We start from the raw sequence: 20343 nt of genomic DNA on the forward strand, positions 1-20343 counted from the left end.
GTGTGTGTATGAGAGAGAACATTTAAGTTCTAGTCTCTTAGCAAATTTCAATTATATAACACAGTGTTATCAACTACAGACACCATGTTTTACATCAGATCCTCAGACTGTATTCATCTTATAGCTGAAGGTTTGCATCTTCTTAGCAACCTCTCTCTACTCCTCCATCCCCAAACCCCATACTTAGAGAGTATGTTTACTCTCTAAAACAAACATATTTTGTTAAGTCATTTTTATTGTTATTCTATTACAGTTGTCCCAATTTTCCCCCTTTGCCCTCCTCCACCCAATAAGCTAGTCAGTAAAAGATGAATACCATATGATTTCACCTATAAAACAAACATATTTTTTAAAAAAATAACAGATTTTTCAAGAAAGTAAGGAAAATATCCAGGGCCCCAAGCTTTGTAAACCCAGACACAGAATAATATGCACAAGCTTCAGTTGCTGGGATAGGGAAACGGTAGGGATGATTGCTACTTTCCATAACAAGAAAGTTCAGATTTTACAGGCCATGCAGGGGTAGGGAAAGTCCCTACTACAAAGCCAGAAGTCATAACTGAGTGGGGGGCAGGGGGTAGGTGGAGAGAGAGGGAGATAGATCCAGGATTATGAGAGACATTAAAAAAAAAGCACCTGCTTATTGGCAACAAATATCTTGCCTTAGATTTTAAAAAATCTCCCAAAGAATTTATAACCAAACCAGCTATCCTGAATTTTTAAGGGACTTGAATTTTTAATTATTTGTGGGATCCAGTTTGAATTTATTACCATTTTAACTGGATTTGATACATTAACATGCAAAGAATTTCCAAGTTGGTAGGAACTATGGAACATTTGGCAGAAATGAATACCACCCTCTCTAAAGAGACATGTCATCAAACCAGCCATTGTAGGATTTCCATAGATTAAGCCCCAACAAAATAAGCCCTCAATACAAGTTACACAGAAAAATAATAACTTTATTAATAAAATTATCAGGTAGTAATTAAATAACATTAAGGTGATAAAGGGATACAAAAGAAAATTAAATTCTTGAGGAAAGCTGTTGAAAAAGGACTGGGCAGATTTATAAAGGAACCAAATAAAATTTGTGAGAATTGAAAATACAATTATTGAAATTAAAAACTCAATGTTCACATTATATAGTAGTTGAAAGCTAGCTGATAAGAGAATTAGCAAACTGAAATACATATTGAAAGAAATTACAGATTATAAGGCATAGACAAAGAAAAAGATGGAATGGACAGAGGAGGTTAAGAGACACATTTTATGACATGAAAAGGTCCAACATTCTATATATCTTCATAGAATGTCCAGAAGTAGAGAATAAAGAAAATGGAATCAAAGCAAAAGTCAAAAACACCACAGGTAAAAATGTTCCAGAACTGATGAAAAACAATAGTTCTCAGTTTCAAGAAGTACAAGAAGCCCTGGCTGGTGTGGCTCAGTGGATTTAGGGCGGGCCTGCAAGCCAAAGGGTTTCCACTTCGATTCCCAGTCAGGGCACATGCCTGGGTTGCAGGCCAGGCCCTCAGTTGGGGGTGTGTGAGAGGCAACCACACATTGATGTTTCTCTCCTTCTCTTTCTCCCCCCCCATAAGTAAATAAATAAATAAATAAATAAAATTTTTTTTAAAAGAAGAAGTACAAGAAATCCCAAATGGGAAACTCAAAAGACACCATGGCATTATAGTAGAATTTAGTGGAATTGCAAAAGGGCAAAATCAAAGGAAAACTTTAAATGCAACCAGAGACAGCTTATCTACTAAAGAATACCATCTGGCAACCACAGAAGACAGAATGCAGAGTACTTATCAATCTCAGATACCACATGCAAATAAATTACAACTCAAGGATCAACATTAAGTAACGACACTTTAAGACAATGATTGAAAGAGTTAGCCTTCACAGACTCCTCACAAAAGAGTTTCTACAGGACATTGGAATCAGAAGAGAGGAGTCAGAAATTGTAATGCTGGGCAAGGGAACTAATAAGTATAAGGGTAAAGCCATAACCTTATACAAAAGTTTAGTGATGACAACCAAGGTGGGGGTACAAAACAAGGTGGAACAAAACACTAACTAATACTAATATTCTAAAACTAGGAAGAGTTTTCTTAATTCTGGTAATTATTCCAGAAGAAAGAATATATATTCACTTACTTTAAGCTTGAATAAGGTAAATGCACATGCTAAAAATATTTAAGAGAAACCACTGAAATAGTAGAAATAGAGTGTATATCTTCTAAAACATGAAAATGGAGATAAGGAAGTAGATTTTAAAGCTCAATAAATAAAGGTAAGAAAGAAGAAAAACAAGCATATAAAAAGAGGGATAAATAGTATAAAATGAAATGAGAAAAATAAATCCAAGTATATACAGTAACAGTAAATTTAGCAAAATTCACAGGTTAGAAGGCAAAGTTTATCCTTAGCAATGCCTTTGCTTTACTGTTTTTCCCTCTGATATTTTTATAGCTATTATGTCTCATGTGTGTTTGTCTTGTTCAGTATAGTATTTTAGGTGGATTTTTAAAGTTTATTTGATGAAGAGAATCACTGCTACCGAACAGAGGTAGGGTCCTGCTGCCTGTCGCCAATAAATTCTAGAGGCAGAATTTTAGTGAAAAAGGAAAGAGGTCTTTTATTCAAAAGCTATACAATTTTTTTTTTTTTGAAGGATGGCAGGCTTCTGGTCTCAGAGCCCATTCCCTCTAACACATCCAGAGAAAAACCCCACCACACTTTGCCAAATTAGTTCAAGGGTGTGCCCAGAGTTCTTTCTTCCATTTAAGGATACTGTCCTTGGGGAAACGGGGATGGCTGCAGGTCGACCATCCAGGCAGCTCTGCTGGTTCCTGGTAGCAGTCCAGCTTCCGGCACCTTTCTGGAGTTTGGCGGCGCGCAGCCCTCACCACCACACGACCACCTCATTGCCACCTCCACTGCTCCTGGCTCCCAGGGCCCAAGTTCACTGCCAGACTACACAGTCTCCAGAGCCCACCCACCCAGGAACAATCCGGCCTCCCACAGGGTATGAGAGGGAGAGGTAAAGAGATCAGACTATCTCTGCCCTCTGTTTAAATTTCCCCGCTCAAAATTCCATTCACTCCAGAAGTGGCCAGCACTCCAGACAATTCTGTAGGTTTAGACCGGCAGGTTGGTACTTCCCGGTTGCTGCCATGTTAACCTTTAGGTACATGTTTCTCTGTTACCTTTTGTTTTCCCTTCAATCAGGAACTTGAAGGTGGGGTAAGAGGGATTTTCCCTCATCAGTCACACTCGCCAGCTTGCAGCGTCTCACCTGGTGGTGTGGAAGTGTTGTCACACTGTGTTGTGCTAGCTCAGTTGCCGGGGCAACATGATGCTGCCTCGCTGGTTTGTTTAACCTTAGGTGGGAAGCAGCATCTCCCATGAGCTGCCTGGCCACCCTCCCCTCTCGCCAGTGATCATAGCAGATCCCCCTGTATTATCTGTATTATCATATATAATAATTAAAGAAAACAATCCAAACAAGTCACTGCATGTAGTAACAATTACAAATATGTAAGCATCTAATAATATAGCGATGAAGATACAAGGAGAAACTTAAAAATTCAGTCATGATGAAAGGTTATATCAAAGTTGATAAATTAATGTGAGGAAATAAATATCCCCTGGATATCTCAGTGCTATAAAAAGCTCTAGCTTCCAGAGACACAGAAATCTATCATGATATATGTTTTGTACTTATTTCCTCTACAAATATTTTACTTCCCACATATTATGGTGATTAGATTCGTAGCCATTGCATAATTAATGTCTCTGATCCAAAAGGATAATAAAATTTCTCTTGTCGCCCCAAGAAGGTCAAATGGTTATAGTATGGACTAGTCCCCTGGGTCAAGTTCCCAAGGTATCAGAAAGTCCCCTGAAATTTACATTTCAAAGAGAAAAGTGTCCCAAGACTTTAAAAATATCTGTAGGTCATAAAAACTGGAGGAGAGATTATTTGCCGAGGGGTTCTGGCCAAGATGGAGGCATAGGTAGAAACCCTTCACTTCCTTGAACAACCAAAAGGAGAATAACAACCAATCTAAAATCAATAAACAACCAGGAGTGGAAGAAAATCAAACTGCATGGAACTCTGACAACCAAGGAATTAAAAAAAAAAACAAACAGTCAAACAGACCAACCAGACTGGTAAGACAGGTGGACAGACAGAACTCTTGGCAAGGCAGTGGACCGTGCAGACAGGGCTGGCTGAATGGGAAACTGAGACTCAAGCTGACTACGGACTACGGTGAGGTTGCCATGGTGGGAGAAACTCCCAATCCCATGCAAGAGTTCGTTGGAAAGTGGGCTAGAGCTGAGCAGGCAAGCTTCATTGTTCCCTCTCTGGCCCCTCCCCACAGGCAGCCCCCCAGAGCAGCAAGGGAGGTTGCCCTGCCTGGGTGAATATGTAAGGCTCCGCTACCTTACAACTTATCAGGTGCACCAAGACAAAGAACTAGGGCCCAAACAAAAGAACAGAGCAAAAGTCCAGAAAGAGAGCTAAAGATGAGGAAATAGCCAACTGATCTGATGGAGAATTTAAATGCTCACAGAACTGATCAAGCTTGGTCAAAAAATGAAAGAACAAATGAAGAATACCCAAAGTAAAATAAAGCAACATAATCAGGGAACCAACAGTGACAAGAAGGAAACCAGAACTCAAATCAACAATTTGGAACAAAAGAAAGAAATCCAACCAGAACAGAATGAAGAAACAGAATCCAAAAAATGAAGAGAAGCTGAGGAACCACTGGGACAACTTTAAACATTCCAATATCTAAAGCATAGGGGTACCAGAAGGAGAAGAATGACAGCAAGAAATTGAAAACTTATTTGAATAAATAATGAAGGAGAACTTCCCCAGTCTGACAAAGGAAACAGACTTCCAGGAAGTCCAGGAAGCTCAGAGTCCCAAAGAAGTCAAACCCAAGGAAGCACACACCAAGGCATATCATAATTACATTAGCCAGAATTAAAGATAAGGAGAGAATCTTGAAAACAGCAAGAGAAAAGGAGACACTTACCTACAAAGGAGTTCCCATAAGACTATCAGCTTATTTCTCAAAAGAAACCTTGAAGGTAAGAAGGGACTGGAAAGAAGTATTCCAAGTCATGAAAGGCAAGGACCTACATCCACGATGACTCTATCCAGCAAAGCTATCATTTAGAATGGAAGGGCAAATAAAGTGCTTCCCAGATAAGGTCAAGTTTAAGGGAGTTCATCATCACCAAGTCCTTATTATATGAAATGTTAAAGGGATTTATCTAAGAAATTGAAGAAGATCAAAAAATCTGAACAGTAAAATGACAATAAACTCACAACTATAAACAAATGAATGTAAAAAAAACAATGAAAACAAAAACTAAGCAAACAACTAGAACAGGAACAGAATCAGAGAAATGGACATCGCATGGAAAGTTTTCAGTGAGAAGGGAGGAATGGGGGAGAAAGGCACAGGGAAAAAGAACCATAATTGGGAGGTATAAAATAGATGGGGAGAGGTCAAAAATGGTATAGGAAACAGAGAACTCAACGAACTTATATGTATAACCCATGGACATGAACTAAGCTGGGGGGAATACTGGAGGGTTAGGGGGGTACAGGGCAGAGGGGCAATTAAGGGGGAAAAATTGTGAAAACTGTAATAGCATAATCAATAAAATGCACTTTAAAAAACTGGAGGAGATGCTGGAACTTAATCTGGGCCCTGGGGGAAGATCCTGCCTACCTCTTTCACATTTAAGGAGCCGTGTGATTAAAGACCCACCCAGATTACTAAAGATAATCTCACTACCTCAGGACCTTTAACTTAATCACGTCCCCAGACTTTTTTTTGCCACCTAAAGTAACATACAGGTTCTAAGGATTAGGACATGGATATCTTTGGTGGGGGCAGCAGCTATTATTCAACCTACCACACTCTGTAAGGAAATGATAAACACTAAATTTAAAGAGTGATTACATCTGAAGGAGGGAAGAGAATGCCTTTGGGAGGCTTTAACTGTGTTAATTAAGATTTACTTCTTAAAGTAGGTGGTGATTACACTTGTCCATTATAATATGTTTCTTTGCAGGCCTTAAATATTTTATTTTAATAACCTCACTTTTGAATAAACTAAGAATAAATTCAATTATGTTGAAAGATTGGTACACTGAAAACTACAAAGCAGTACTGACAGAAATTAAAGAAGACCTATAAACAGATATACCATGTCCATGCACTGGAAGATATAAAAACAATTAAAAAGGGAGAACTGATCAGAATTTGAAATATGTCTATGAATAAATAAATATACACCAAACAAACATGACACCAGAGAGTTTTACAGGAGTATTATCCCAATTTTCCAAGGAATAGATAATACTAACAAGAAAAATATTAAGATGTCAATACCACCCAAAATGATCCACAGATTCAATGTAATCCCTATTAAGATTTCAATGCTTTTTTTTTTTTTCAGAAATTAAGAAGTCAATCCTCAAATTCACATGGAATTACTAGGGGGCCCAAATAGCAAAAACAATTTGAAAAAGGAGAACAAAGTTAGAGGACTCACAATTCCCAATCTTAAAACTTACTACCAAGCTACAGTAATCAAAACAGCATGAGTTTGGCATAGGGACAAATAAATAGACAAATATGGTAGAATTGAGAATCCAGAAATAAATCTGTACATCTATGGTCAACTGTTTTTTTGACAAGGATGCCAAGACTGTTCAATGTGCAAGAACAGTCTTTCCACAAATGGTACTGGAACAACTAGGTATCCTAATTCAAAACAATGGATTTGGACCCCTACCTCACACCACAAAGTTAATCCAAAATGGATCAACAACCTAAATATAAGAGCTAAAAACCATAAAACTCTTAAAAGAAACTTAGGGTAAGTCTTCATGACCTTGGGTTTGGCAACAGATTCTTAGATATGACACCAAAAGCGCAAGCAACAAATGAAAAAATTAGACTTCATCAAAATTAAAACTTTTGTGCATCAAAGATTTTTATCAAAAAAGTAAAAACTTCACCTTTTGTTGATATGTACTACAAAGGGGAAAAATATGCCACTAATTAAGTCAGTCATTGAAATCGCTAAGAAATATTGGAAACGTATGAGAGTAGATCAGATGGTCTGAAAACTGTACTTGCAGTCTTTGTCTAGTATTTTTAAGAGAGAGGAAGTACTGTGACAGGACCTACACCCAGAGAGGTAAAAGCCACCTAGAAAAGAAGTTGCAGCACAGAACTGCAGTAGAAGCATAGGGTCAAAATTTTGAGAGTGTAAGAGATATAAGAAAAAATGACTTAGGCAAATGAGTGGCCTAAGAACAACTTAGAGAAAAAGGGAGGCAGGAACCAGCCCTTAAGGGCTTCAAACTAATATAACTAATTAAGACTAATGTGAATGATTAAGAGAGTACCTCTGAGTACTATTCCAACACAGAGGAAGTAGACAGGAGGAAAACTGGGAGAACAGCTGCTCTGGGTGGACTGAGGCTTTTTTTTCTGGGCCTTTATTCCAGAATCACCACTAGTCCTTAGAATGCTACTACCTTGGTTTCCGAAGGCTGGGGTAACAAATTACCGCAAAATGGTGGCTTAAAATAACAGAAAAGTTTCTCTCACAGTTCTGAAGTCTTGAAGTATGAGATCACAGTTTTGGCTGGGCCATCCTCCTTCTAAAGGCTCTAGAACAGTATCCTTCTGGTCTCTTCCTAGGTTTTGGTGGTTGCTGGCATTCCTTTGCTTGTAGCTACTTCGTTCCAATCTTTGTCATCATGTGGCCTTCATTCCTACTGTGTGTGCCTGAATATCCCTGCCCTTTCTCTTATAAAAACATCAGTCATTGGATTTAGGACCCACCCTAATCCAGGATGACCCCATTTTAGCTAATTGCATCTGCAAATATTTTTTTTCCAAATAAGGTCACATTCTGTGGTTCTGGTTGGACACAAATTTGGGGGAGATACTATTCAACCCAATATAGCTACCAAACTCCTCCGAGTTTGTTTTATCAGCAAAATGAGGCTCTCTCCTCATATCCTCCTTGAGGATAATCTCTCAAGGCCTCTTCCATACCTAAAAGTTTGTAATTACTATTGTGATTCATGGTCAGTTAAAATTAGACTCCTGATTGCATTGTCATTGTGTAATTATTCATGTTAACTTTAAAGGGTTTACTTTTCCATATCATGTGATTAAATGATTTTGAGCTATAAATCGTAACAGGATATTATTTATAACCAATAATCAAGTCTATTTCTAACTGGATCCTCCCCATTATGTAGATGCTAGATTCTTACATAAGTGGAGACAGACTTTTATCTGGAAGGTATACTTGAATTCTTGTCTACATAGTAGAAAAAACAGGAGCTATTAGGAAAAGAGCTACTAGTTCATTTAACACTTATTATTAAGTACCTATTTTATGACAATCATACCTTACTAATTCTATAGAATATTGCCCAGAAATATTTAAAAGTCAAGTGTCCCACATCTCAATGTAGAATAGAATTTGCAAAGAATTTAAATGTAATTACCATGAACCTCACTTTCTCTTAGGGAGTTATGCCATGGTACTATAATATATTGAGAATTGTTAAATGTTAAATGCATTTATGCTTGGAAAGACCAGAAAATAATTCCACAAGAAACCTGGGCTGTTGCTAACATGGAAACCTGGGCTGATGAGTGGATTTTAAATTCAGTTTTATAGATAATTACTATATGGTTATTCTTATGGACTAGACATCCTAACCCCCAAAACTGAAAAAAATATAACACAGAAGAAAAAAAAAAGAAGCTTTATGAAAACTGTATGACAGTGAAATTGTATGTAAGTATAAAGTATGAGGCTATTCAATCCTCATACTCAATACATATCAATTCTTGCTGTGTGCCAGGGGAATTTGGATCTTTAAAAGGAAAAATATCTAGGGATCCATGAACAACTAATGAGGTGAATAAGGGGAATGAAAGCCCATGTCATGAGAGAAATGAAGGGATGTAACAAAGAGGACAAAAGATGAGATAGGAACCTTGCTCCCCTAATAGGGAGAAAACAAAGAAAAGGATTCACAAGTGCAAGGAAGCCTGCTCTGCCTCTAAGTTGTTGAGATGAGTCCTGGTGGAACATGACCCCAGTTAAGGAACATGAGGGTAGCTGCGAGAAGAGTCTCCCTAGAGTCTGAGACTTGTCAAGCCTCCTGTCCATTCTTTGCACCTCCTCATGGGGCAATGAATGACCCTCTTGGAAGGGACCAGGGATGGTTCTTGGGATGGGGAGAATGTGAAATGTTGACAATAAACTGACGCACTGAGAGCACAGCAAATATTTTCATCTTGACCTCAAATGACAGAACGAGGATCCCAGGGAGGAAATCAACAGCAGACAGATTTCAGCTTTATCTAAGACAAGACCACTAGGCTAGACCCTTCTAGCACAAAGACTCTATGATTTTAAGATTTTATAACTTTCTGCTCTCTAAAACAAGCAAGTTCCAAAAGAAACAAATTTACAATGTTCATGGTGAGAACTAAATATATCCCCTACCCCCCTGTGATGTTAGATTGGTGTTGGGGTATCAGCACATGTGTTGATAATGGAGAAGGATCTCGACACAAGGAGAAGCACCAAGAGCTGAAATAGAGGGGGCTGACTGGGAAGGGTTCCTGTTCACTGACAATGGTAGAGCATTGGGTGTGTTACTGAGGCCATAGTGACTTGGGGTGGAGAAGGCTGTTGGAAGAGATGAACTTTGAATTCCATCTAAAACAAAGATTCTACAATTCTGAGATTTTGTAATTCTTTGCTCTCCAAGATGAGCTAGCTCTCAAAGAAAGTAACTTTGTGAGAACCAAATCTATTATCCAGCAATAACAGCAGAGCCTACTTACTTGTAAAATTGCCTGAATAGTAATGTTTCATGTGGGCATTCTCACAGTAAGCACAATGGAAATCAAACAAAAATAAATCAAGGCACTATTGGCTCTGGAGGGAAAAAAAGTTATGGTATAAATATTCTAAAATACACAAAAGTTTTACATCACAGAATTGTGGGACCTAATGCACCATCAAATGACAATGGCAATTCTTCCTTAGCAACCATGTAACATTTAGTTTTTAAAATACAATGTTAAAGTTGCTGGTCAAGTTGAAAAAGGAGTTTCCATCAGGTCAAGACATGTATATCCTCACAAGGCTTGTGAAATAAGAAAAAGGAGAAATGAGAAAAAACATTCCTGTGAAAGTCTGACTTCCGTTAAGTTGAATTAGGTACCAATGTCTAGCAAGGTGAGTCTGTTAGTGAGTTCTGTAACCAAGAGACTATCCCTCAAAGGTGGAGACACAAAAAAGATCCTTTCTCTTGATGGAAATTAAAATATAATAAAAAACTAAAAGTTCAGTTTTGGTCCATTATACATAATGTGCCAAGCCTTCAGATAGGCCTGATTCACTGCCCAGGAACAAAAAACTGATAGAAGGATGGGACAACCTGATTTCCTTCCTTTATATAAAGCCGGTAGGTGGGACTAGCAAAGCAGGCATCTGTGTGGAATGCAAGTGATAGACTCTCCCAGAGGAGGGTGTTAGAGCCCAAACTAAGTAAAGAGAATGCCCACTTAGATGGCTGCTCTGTGCAGATGTCCAAGCTTCAGTGGGTGAAGCTGGCATCCAAATGATATGGGGGATGAGGGTGGAGGGGTATGGAGGGGCATAATGTGGAATGTGGAAGCCCCAACAGTGTGAGGAGGCTGGTCTGGCACAGAGCTTAGAGCATAAGTGCACAGGAAAGTGGTCTAGTCAAGAAGTGGGGACACCAGGGGAGATAAAGCAGGTGGAGTTTAGTGGCGTGAGCAACATGACTACTCGTGAGATAAGAGACTGGCCTCTGTGGAATGTCAGAGCCAGAGTGCCTAAGGTGAGCATCTTTACAGAAAAGGGGGCCATGACAATGGGAAATTTGCATATATGGGGAGATGATGGATAGAACAAAACTGATTTAAAATATTAGGAAATTGGGAATGTGATTTCTCACTCTATGAGAAGGTAGTTACAGGTATGGAAACAAAAAAAGTGAAATGAACCCTGTGGTATTAGATTGGAATTGGAGTATTTGTGAGAAACCATAGTTTCATATTATATAACTAGATAAATAGGTGAGGCTAGGCATGGGAACCCCTCTGCCCTTGAAGTTCATGAAAAGTGGATCCCTGAACCAAATCAAGGTTTTGCTAGCAAGAAAGAGGGGAGGGATTAACTATTAAGTAATGAACACCTTGCCACTGCCCAATATATTATCAAAGTAGGGAGCAAATGTCCTGGATTCCAGGACAGAACTCACATCAATATTTGCTTAATATCTTGCTTTCACCGACTTTGATTTCATGGGCCATACCCACTAAGCCATATTATTTCTACATTACTAACTCTAGACCAGGGGTCAGCAAACTTCTTCTGAAAAGAGCCAGATAGTAAATATTTTATACTTTGTGTACAAAGAGGCAATGTCATCAACTCTTTAAGCAAATGGTTCACAAAATAGTGAATAATCATTTTTGACATTTTTTTACATTTTACATCCGAAAATGTAAGAACTGTTCTTAGTTTAAGGTCCATACAAAAACAGGAGGGGGCCTAATTTGTCCCACAGTTCAAAGTTTGCCAGTCCTGCTATAGATCACCCTGATCCCCAGCACACCCATGATAGCATGGTGGTTCTTATGGGACTTAACCTTCTAGATCAATGGCATCAGCAAGATCTCTTGAGGCAAGCCAAACTGTTAACCTACTAGTTTCTTGTTATTTCTGTCTTGACAGCCACCCATGCTTTAAAATGCTCATTTCATCAAAACCAATAGAGCCAAATTCAGAGACAAGAAATGAGAATTCCCCAAAGATCCTTTTGGCAATACCACATTGGCACCAAAAGAACTAATTTTCAAAATTCTCAGAGATTAAAAATAGAGTTCTGTTAGAATTTGAATGTATGTAAACATTCACTGGAAGCAACCTAAGTGCCCATCAGTAAATGAGCAGATAAAAAAATTGTAGTACATTTACACAGTGGAATACTATGCAGCAAAAAGAAAGGAGGAGCTCCTACCCTTTGTGACAGCATGTATGGGACTGGAGAGCTAAGGGAAATAAGCCAAGTGGTGAAAGACAAATACCATATGATCTCTCCTATAAGTGGCACCTAATGCACAAAACAAATAAGCAAGCAAAATATAACCACAGGCATTGAAAGGAAGAACAAACTGACAGTAACCAAAGGGAAGGAGGGAGAGCAATAATGGGGAGAGAAAGGAGAAGGGCCTTCAAGGAACATGTGTAAAGGACACAAGGACAAAGCCAAAGGGGGTAGGATAGGTTCAAGGCTGGGAGGCGGGAATGGGTGGGATGGGAGGGTCTGGTGGGGGAAAATGGAGATAACTGTACTTGAACAACAACAAAAAATATATAAAAATAAATAAACATTCATTAGTAATTTAGGTCACTGTTAGGCAGCTTGGACATAAGTATTTTAAATGTCAGAGTAAACCTCTCAGGGCCATTCCACAATTGACCATCCACAGTGGAAGTGTTTAATATTGGTTTAGTCATGTTTAGCATTGGTACATTCATCACAAATAATATTGCTAACATCAACTCTATCTCCATTATACAAATCAGAAAACTGAAGATCAGAAAGATTAAATTATACTCTACATATCACACAGTGTATTCATAAACCCAGACATCTACAATAAAATACCATAGACTGGGTTTCTTAAACATCATATATTTGTTGCCCACAGTTCTGGAGGCTGAAAAGTTTAATATCAATGTACTGGCAGATTTGGTTCTTATTAAGGGTTCTTTTTCTGGCTTGCAGAAAACTATCTTTTTACTGTGTCTTCACATGACACAGAGAGAAAACTTTCGTATTCATCTATTCTTCTGAGGGCACTAATCCCGTATGGAGCTTCACCTTCAAGACCCCATTGCCTAACACCATCTCATTGGGTTTTCAATGAGATGGTTTCAACATATAAATTTTGTGGGGGCACAAACATTCATTCCATAACACATAGTTATGCAGAGCTTGGATTCACACTCTGGTTTTCTACATTTAGGATTTGTTTTCCTCCACAGTTTCCACAGAAACTTTACCCTACTGTAGAAGGACACATTGCTCCTACTTGACTCCTATCCTGCCTAGAATAGAAGGAGTTTATTTATTTATGAAAAACTTTTTGGTATAGAATTCAGTTTTCAGCATATGAACTCCATTTTGGACATTTTTCCCAAATGCTCATAATTTTTAGACATTTTCCAATCATAAACTACTTGACAAGTAATGATGATTTCCTTCACTTTTGCAGACAAATTCTCCTAACAAATATTCTGTTAAAATTCTGCAAACACCTATTTACTTGAAGGCAAAATATGTTCAAAAGTAAACCTCAGTTGTTTAATGAAGTCATTCTCTTCACCCAAAATCTAAATGAGACCTCAACCAGTGAAAAATTCCCTGTTCTGTGTTTAAACAAATCATTCCTTTTTATACAACATCTAATGTCAAAAAATATAACAACACTTTCATTTCCAAACACTTAGAGAGAAATTTAACCACATCCCATTTAAATAGAATTCCAAAGAGTAAAATGCTTAGCAATTGAATGGTCTGTGTCCATGTCTAAATTGCATGTTCCATTTAAACAATCTTCACAAATTTTAAATATTGATATAACACATGGACTATTAACAATTATCTTGTTCTGCCTACCCAATGTAAAATGTTCTATAGACAATAATTTCATTTTAATGTCATATTTGTGATGCATAGAATGGGTAGATATTCTAAAATTTACCTAATGTGAGCTTCTTCTCATGTATATAGAATCTTAAGAAAAAAATAATTGCTGTCCAACTGTTTTACTAGGTATTTTTCTTCTATCTCTCCCTGATTTATATTTATTCTCAAAGAAAACATATATCACCTAGAATATAATATTTTAAAAAACATTATACTATGTTTCCCAAATGGCATTAAAAGTCAAATATTGTTTTGGATGTAAAGTTGTTTATGCATCTGATTCATGGTGGTTATAGTCCAGCATTTAAGCATTGGACCCTAGAAACATGTAGACCAATATTTCCATAAGTATTATTTAGTATATTTAAAAATAATGGTGTTGGGAGATCTGGAGAGCTACATGCAAGAAATGAAACTCAATCACCAACTTACACCATACACAAAAATAAATTCAAGATGGATAAAAGACTTAAATATAAGTCATGACACCATAAAAGCCCTGGAGGGGAACATAGGCAGGAAAATCTCAGATATCCACATGGCAATGTTTTCACTGATATGTCCCCTAGAGCAAGGGGCATAAAGGAAAGAATAAACAAATGGGACTTCATCAAAATAAAAAGCTTCTGAATGGCTAAAGAAAATAGCATTAAAATGAAAAGAGAACCAACTGTATGGAAAAACATACTTGTAAATGATACCTTGGACAAAAGTTTGATCTCCAAAATATATAAAGAACTCACATAGCCCTGGCTGGCATAGCTCAGTGGATTGAGCACGGGCTGGGAACCAAAGTGTCCCAGGTTCGATTCCCAGACAGGGTACATTCCTGGGTTGCAGGCCATAACCCTCAGCAACCGCACATTGATGTTTCTCTCTCTCTCTCTCTCTCTCTCTATCTCCCTCCCTTCCCTCTCTAAAAAATAAATAAATAAATAAAATCTTTAAAAAAAAAAAAGAACTCACATGACTCCACTCCAAGAAAACAAACAATCCAATTAAAAAATGGGCAATGGACCTGAACAGACACTTTTCCAAGAAGGACATACAGAAGGCACAGAGACATATGAAAAGATGCTCAGCATCACTAGCCATCAGAAAGATGCAAATTAAAACCACAATGAGATACCACTTCACACCAGTCAGAATGACCATCATAAACAAACAAATCAACAAACAACAAATGTTGGAGAGGATGCAGAGAAAAGGGAACCCTAGTGCACTGTTGGTGGGAATGTGGACTGGTACAGCCACTGTGGAAAACAGTATGGAATTATCTCAGGAAATTAAAAATGGAACTGCCTTTTGACCCAGAAATACCACTGTTGGGATTATACCCTAAGAATCCTGAAACACCAATTCAAAAGAATCTATGCACCCCAATGTTCATAGCAGGACAATTTACAATAGTCAAATGCTGGAAGCAGCCTAAGTGCCCATCAGTAAATGAGTGGATCAAAAAACTGTGGTACATTTACACAATGGAATACTATACAGCAGAAAGAAAGAAGGAGCTCCTGCCCTTTGCAACAGTATGAAAGGAACTGGAAAGCATTATGCTAAGTGACATAGCCAGGCAGTGAAAGACAAATACCATATGATCTCACCTGTAAGTGGAATCCAAACAACAAAAAACAAACATGCAAACAAAATATAACCAGAGACACTGAAATAAAGAACAAGCTGACAGTAACCAGAGATGATAGGGGAAGGGCCATCAAGGAACATGTACAACAGACACATGGACAAAGCCAAAGAGAGTAGGTTTGAGGGCGAGAGGCAGGGATGGGTGGGGTGGGGGACACGATGAGGTGAAAATGGAGACAACTGTACTTGAACAACAATAGAAGAAAAAAGGAAATGATTATGTAGTCAGATAAGTTTGGGATATCCTGATCAACACAAAGTAAAACATTATGAAACATTTAAACATCTAGAGAAAGAAATAACAAGCATCTATGAATTAAATTTAACAAATGTTACCCTTTTAGAAACTAAAGTCAAGAACTTTTTCTTTAGGGCTTTATTTTATCCCTAGGGAGACAGTGACATTAACCATTTACTGAGACCATGTTTTAGTTTTAGCTTTTGTTTTGTTTTTAATGAAAAGTCCCCATTCTCCCAGTTTCTAAAATGCCACATTACCCATCCTGGTTTTTCTCTGATTACCTATTCCTTGTACTCTTCTCTCTCCATGTGTGCTTGTATTAGTCCAAAGAAACAGAACCAAAAAGAGGTATGTGGACATAGATTTATAAATTTATAGGTATTTACTATATGTTATTTATTTGTTTGTTTGTTTTTTACTATAAGAAGTTGACTCCCCCAATTATTGAGGCTGAGAAGTCCAAGACCTGCAGCCAGTAAGCTGGAAAGCCAAGAGAGCCAATAGTGTTGTTCCTGGGTGAGTCTCAGGGCAAGAGAACCAGGAAAGACAATGGTATCAATTCCAGGCTAATTCCAGTCAGAAGGCAGGTGAACATTAGATGACTCAGCTCAAAGGTAGTCAGGTAGAGAGGGAATTCTTTCTCACTCAGCCTTTTATTCTTTTGGGGCCTTTAGTGAACTGGATGATGCCTATCTGTTAAGGATAGCCATCTGCTTACTCAGTCTACTGATTCAAAAGTTAATCTCACCCAAAAACATCATCACAAACACAACCAGAAATAATGCTTAATGAAATACCTGGGCACCTGATGGACCATTCCAGTTGAAACATAAATTTAATTTTGCAGTGTCCAGTAGCATGCCTGCTTTTCTCACATCATGGGTATTCCCCAAAACTCACTCTTTGGCACCAGCAAATTTTTAAAAAATCCCTCCTTTAAAGAATATGTTCATTCTTAGGGCTTATGTAATATTTTATTTGTTACAACTACTTAATCAAAAAATATTTTGAGCCCTGACTGGCGTAGCTCAGTGGATCGAGCAAGGGCTGCGAACCAAGGCATCGCAGGTTTGATTCCCAGTCAGGGCACATGCCTGGGTTGCAAGCCATGGCCCCCAGCAACCGCACATTGATGTTTCTCTCTCTCTCTCTTTCTTCCTCCCTTCCCTCTCTAAAAATAAATAAATAAAATCTTTAAAAAAATTTTTTGAAAAGAATTTTAAATTTTATTTTTTCACTACAGTTTACATTCAATATTATTTTGTATTAGTTTCAAGTGTACAGCATAATGGTTACACAATCACATACTTCACAAAGTGTTCCCCTTGATATTTCTAGTATCAACTGGCACCATGTGTAGTTTTCACAATATCATTGACTACTCTCCCTATGCTGTACATTACATCCCCACAACTATTCTGTAACTGCCACTTTGTATTTCTTAATCCCTCTACCTTTTTCAACTCCTCCCCACTGGCAACCATCAGTCTATTCTCTGTTTCTATGAATCTGTTTCTATTTTGTTTGTTTTTTTTATATTGCTCTTCAGATTCCACATGTAAGTGAAATTGCATGGTATTTGTCTTTCTCTGACTGGTTTATTTCATTTAATGTAATACCCTCTACCTCTATCCATGCTGTCATCAGTGGTAATATTTCATTCCTTTTAATGGCCAAGTAATAATTCCATTGTATATATGTACCTGTGCTTTTTTTATCCATTTGTCAACTCATGGGCATTTGGGTTGCTTCCATAGCTTGGCTATTGTAAATAATGATTCAGTTAATATTTGGGTGTATATATTCTTTCTTTTTTCTTTTTTTAAAGAAATCTCTTATTTTTAATATATTTTATTGAGTATGCTATTACAGTTGTTCCAATTTCCCCTCTTGCCCCCCACCACCTGGTAACCCCAACTCCCTCCAACAACCCTCCCCCTGCCACACTTAGTTCATGTCCATGGATCATGCATATAATTTCTTTGGCTACTCCATTTCTGATTCATTCTTAACATTCCCCTGTCTATTCTGTACCTACCATTTTGTACTTCTTAATCATTGCACCTTTTCCCCCATTTTACTCTTTCTCCTTTGATATTGAAGTACCCACTGAGTTCCTTGAGTATCCTAATAACATGTGTTTTGAACTCTACATCTGATAGATTGCTTATCACCATGTTGTTTAGGTTTTTTTTTTCTGGAGTTTTGATCTGTTCTCTCATATGGTCCATGCTTCTTTGTTTCCTCATTTGGGAAGCCTCCCTGTGCTTGTTTCTATGTGTTGGTAGAGCTGCTTTGATTCCCTGTCTTAGTAGTATTGGACTATGGCCTATTGGAGAAAAGTGCACCCATGAGTTGGATAGTGTGAAAACTGCGGTAATCACATGAGTGGAGTGACCTCAATGAACCAGGTTGATAGAGTCTCTGATATGGTGTTGCTGCTCTGTGGCTCTGTGTGGGGAAGGACTCAGAAAAAAGGACATGGCCACTACCTGGCCTCTGGACCTTTGTCAAGAAGGAAACTGTCCCCTGGCACTCACTCTGATGCCAGACACTTCAGTTTCTCCACATATGCTCTGGTGCCCTTCCATCTGCTTCCCTGGTGCTAGAGCCCAGAAGGAGAGAGTCTGCTTAAGTCCTAACTCCACTGCAGGCCCTTAAAGAGGAGATGCCTCAGTACCCACAGTTTCTTCCACCACCCCAAGTCCCACTGGTTTTTACAGCCAGAAGTTACAGAGACTTATCTTTCTGGCACTGGAACCCTGGGCTGGGTGGTCTAATGGGGGCTGGGATCCCTTGCTTCCAAGTATGCCTCCCAATTTTTTTCTACCACATGTTGGTGTGGTACAACCTGTTCTACATCTCTGCATCTCCACACCTCCTACCCATTTAGATGAATGTGGCTTCTTTAATTCCCTGGTTGATAGACTTACATACAGCTCAATTTTCTGACAATTCTGGGTGATAGTTGTTTGGTAGTTTAGTTGTAATTTTTGCTGTGGTTGTACAAGGAGGCAAGCTGTGTTTTCTTACACCTCATCTTAACAGTAGTAGGGGTGCATATATTATTTTGAATTAGTATTTTGGTTTTCTTCATATATATATATGTATATATGGTATACACACACACACACACACACACACACACACATATATACACATATATATGTATATGGTATATATATATCCAGAAGTAGAATTGCTGTCTCATAAGGCAGTTACATTTTTATATCTTTAGGAAACTCCATTCAGTTTTCCATAGAGACTGCACCCATCTGCATTCCTACCAACAGTGAACAATTGTTCACTTCTCTCCACATTCTTGACAACACTTGTTTGATTTTTTGATGATAGCCATTCTGACAGGTGTGAGGTGATATCTCATTGTGGTTTTAATTTGCATTTCTCTGATCATTAGTGATGTTGAGCATCTTTTTATATAATCATGTTCCTTGTTTTTTTCTTTCTTCTTAAAACAACTCCTTTAACATTTCTTGTAATACTGGTTTGGTGATAATGAACTCCTTTAGCTTTTACTTGTCTGGGAAGCTCTTTATTTCTTCTTCAATTTTTAAAAAGATTTTATTTATATATTTTTAGTGAAAGGGAAAGGGAGGAAGAAAGACTGGGAGAGAAACACTGACGTGAGAGAGAAACATTGATTGATTGCCTCTTGAATGTGCCCCAGCTGGGGACCAAACCCACAACCCAGGCCTGTGCTCTGACCAGGAATCAAACCAGCAACCTTTTGCTTTGCAGGACAACGCTCAACCAACTGAGCCACACCAGTCAGCGCTCTCCCTCAATTTTAAATAATAGCCTTGCTGGGTAGAGTAGTCTTGGTTCTATGTCATTGCTTTTGATCACTTTAAATATTTTGTTCCCATCCTCTCCAGCCTGAAATATTTCTGTTGTAAAATAAGCTGACAGTCTTATGGAGGCTCCCTTGCAAGTAACTGTTTTTCTTATTCTGCTTTTAAGATCCTCTCTTTTTCTTTAACCTTTTCCATGTTAATTATGATAAGTCTTGGTGTCAGCCTGTTGGGGTTCACCTTGTTTGGGACTCTCTGCATGTCCTGGACTTGTGTGTCTTTTTCTTTCCTCAGATTACACAAGGTTTCAGCCATTTCTTCAAATAGGTTCTCAATTCCTTGCATTCTCTCTTCTCCTTATGATACCCTATGATGCAGATGTTGTTATGCTTTATGTTGTCCCAGAGGTCCCTTAAACTATTCTCATTTTTTAAATTATTTTTTCCTTTTTGCTGTTCTGATTTGGTGTTTTCTGCTATGTTGTCTTCCAAATCACTGATTCTATTCTGTTCTTCATCTAGCCAGCTGTCAGTTCCTTCTAGTGTATTCTTTATTTCAGATATTGTATTGTGACTGGTTCTTTTTATGGTTTCTATGTCCTTTTTTGTGTTTACTTTCTCTTTAAGTTCTCACTGTGTTTAGCCATTTTTCCCTAAGTTCCTTGAGCATTCTTATAATATTTTTTTGAACTCTGTCTCTAGCAGATTGATTGCCTCCATTTCATTTGGTTCTTTTTCTAGGGATTTCTCCTTCTCTTTCTTTTGGGACATGATTTTTTTCTTTCCACTTTGGCTGCCTGTTTGTAT

General features: G+C 38.0%; 1 protein-coding gene across 1 annotated transcript in view; it reads right to left on the reverse strand.

Moving 5' to 3' along the window:
* Positions 1-20343, reverse strand: part of FBXL13 (F-box and leucine rich repeat protein 13) — a 268523-nt gene that overhangs the window by 186589 nt on the left and 61591 nt on the right. The gene's annotated exons all lie outside the window — the stretch shown is intronic.

Source organism: Phyllostomus discolor, chromosome 10 (assembly GCF_004126475.2).
Source record: "Phyllostomus discolor isolate MPI-MPIP mPhyDis1 chromosome 10, mPhyDis1.pri.v3, whole genome shotgun sequence".
Lineage (NCBI taxonomy): Eukaryota > Metazoa > Chordata > Mammalia > Chiroptera > Phyllostomidae > Phyllostomus > Phyllostomus discolor.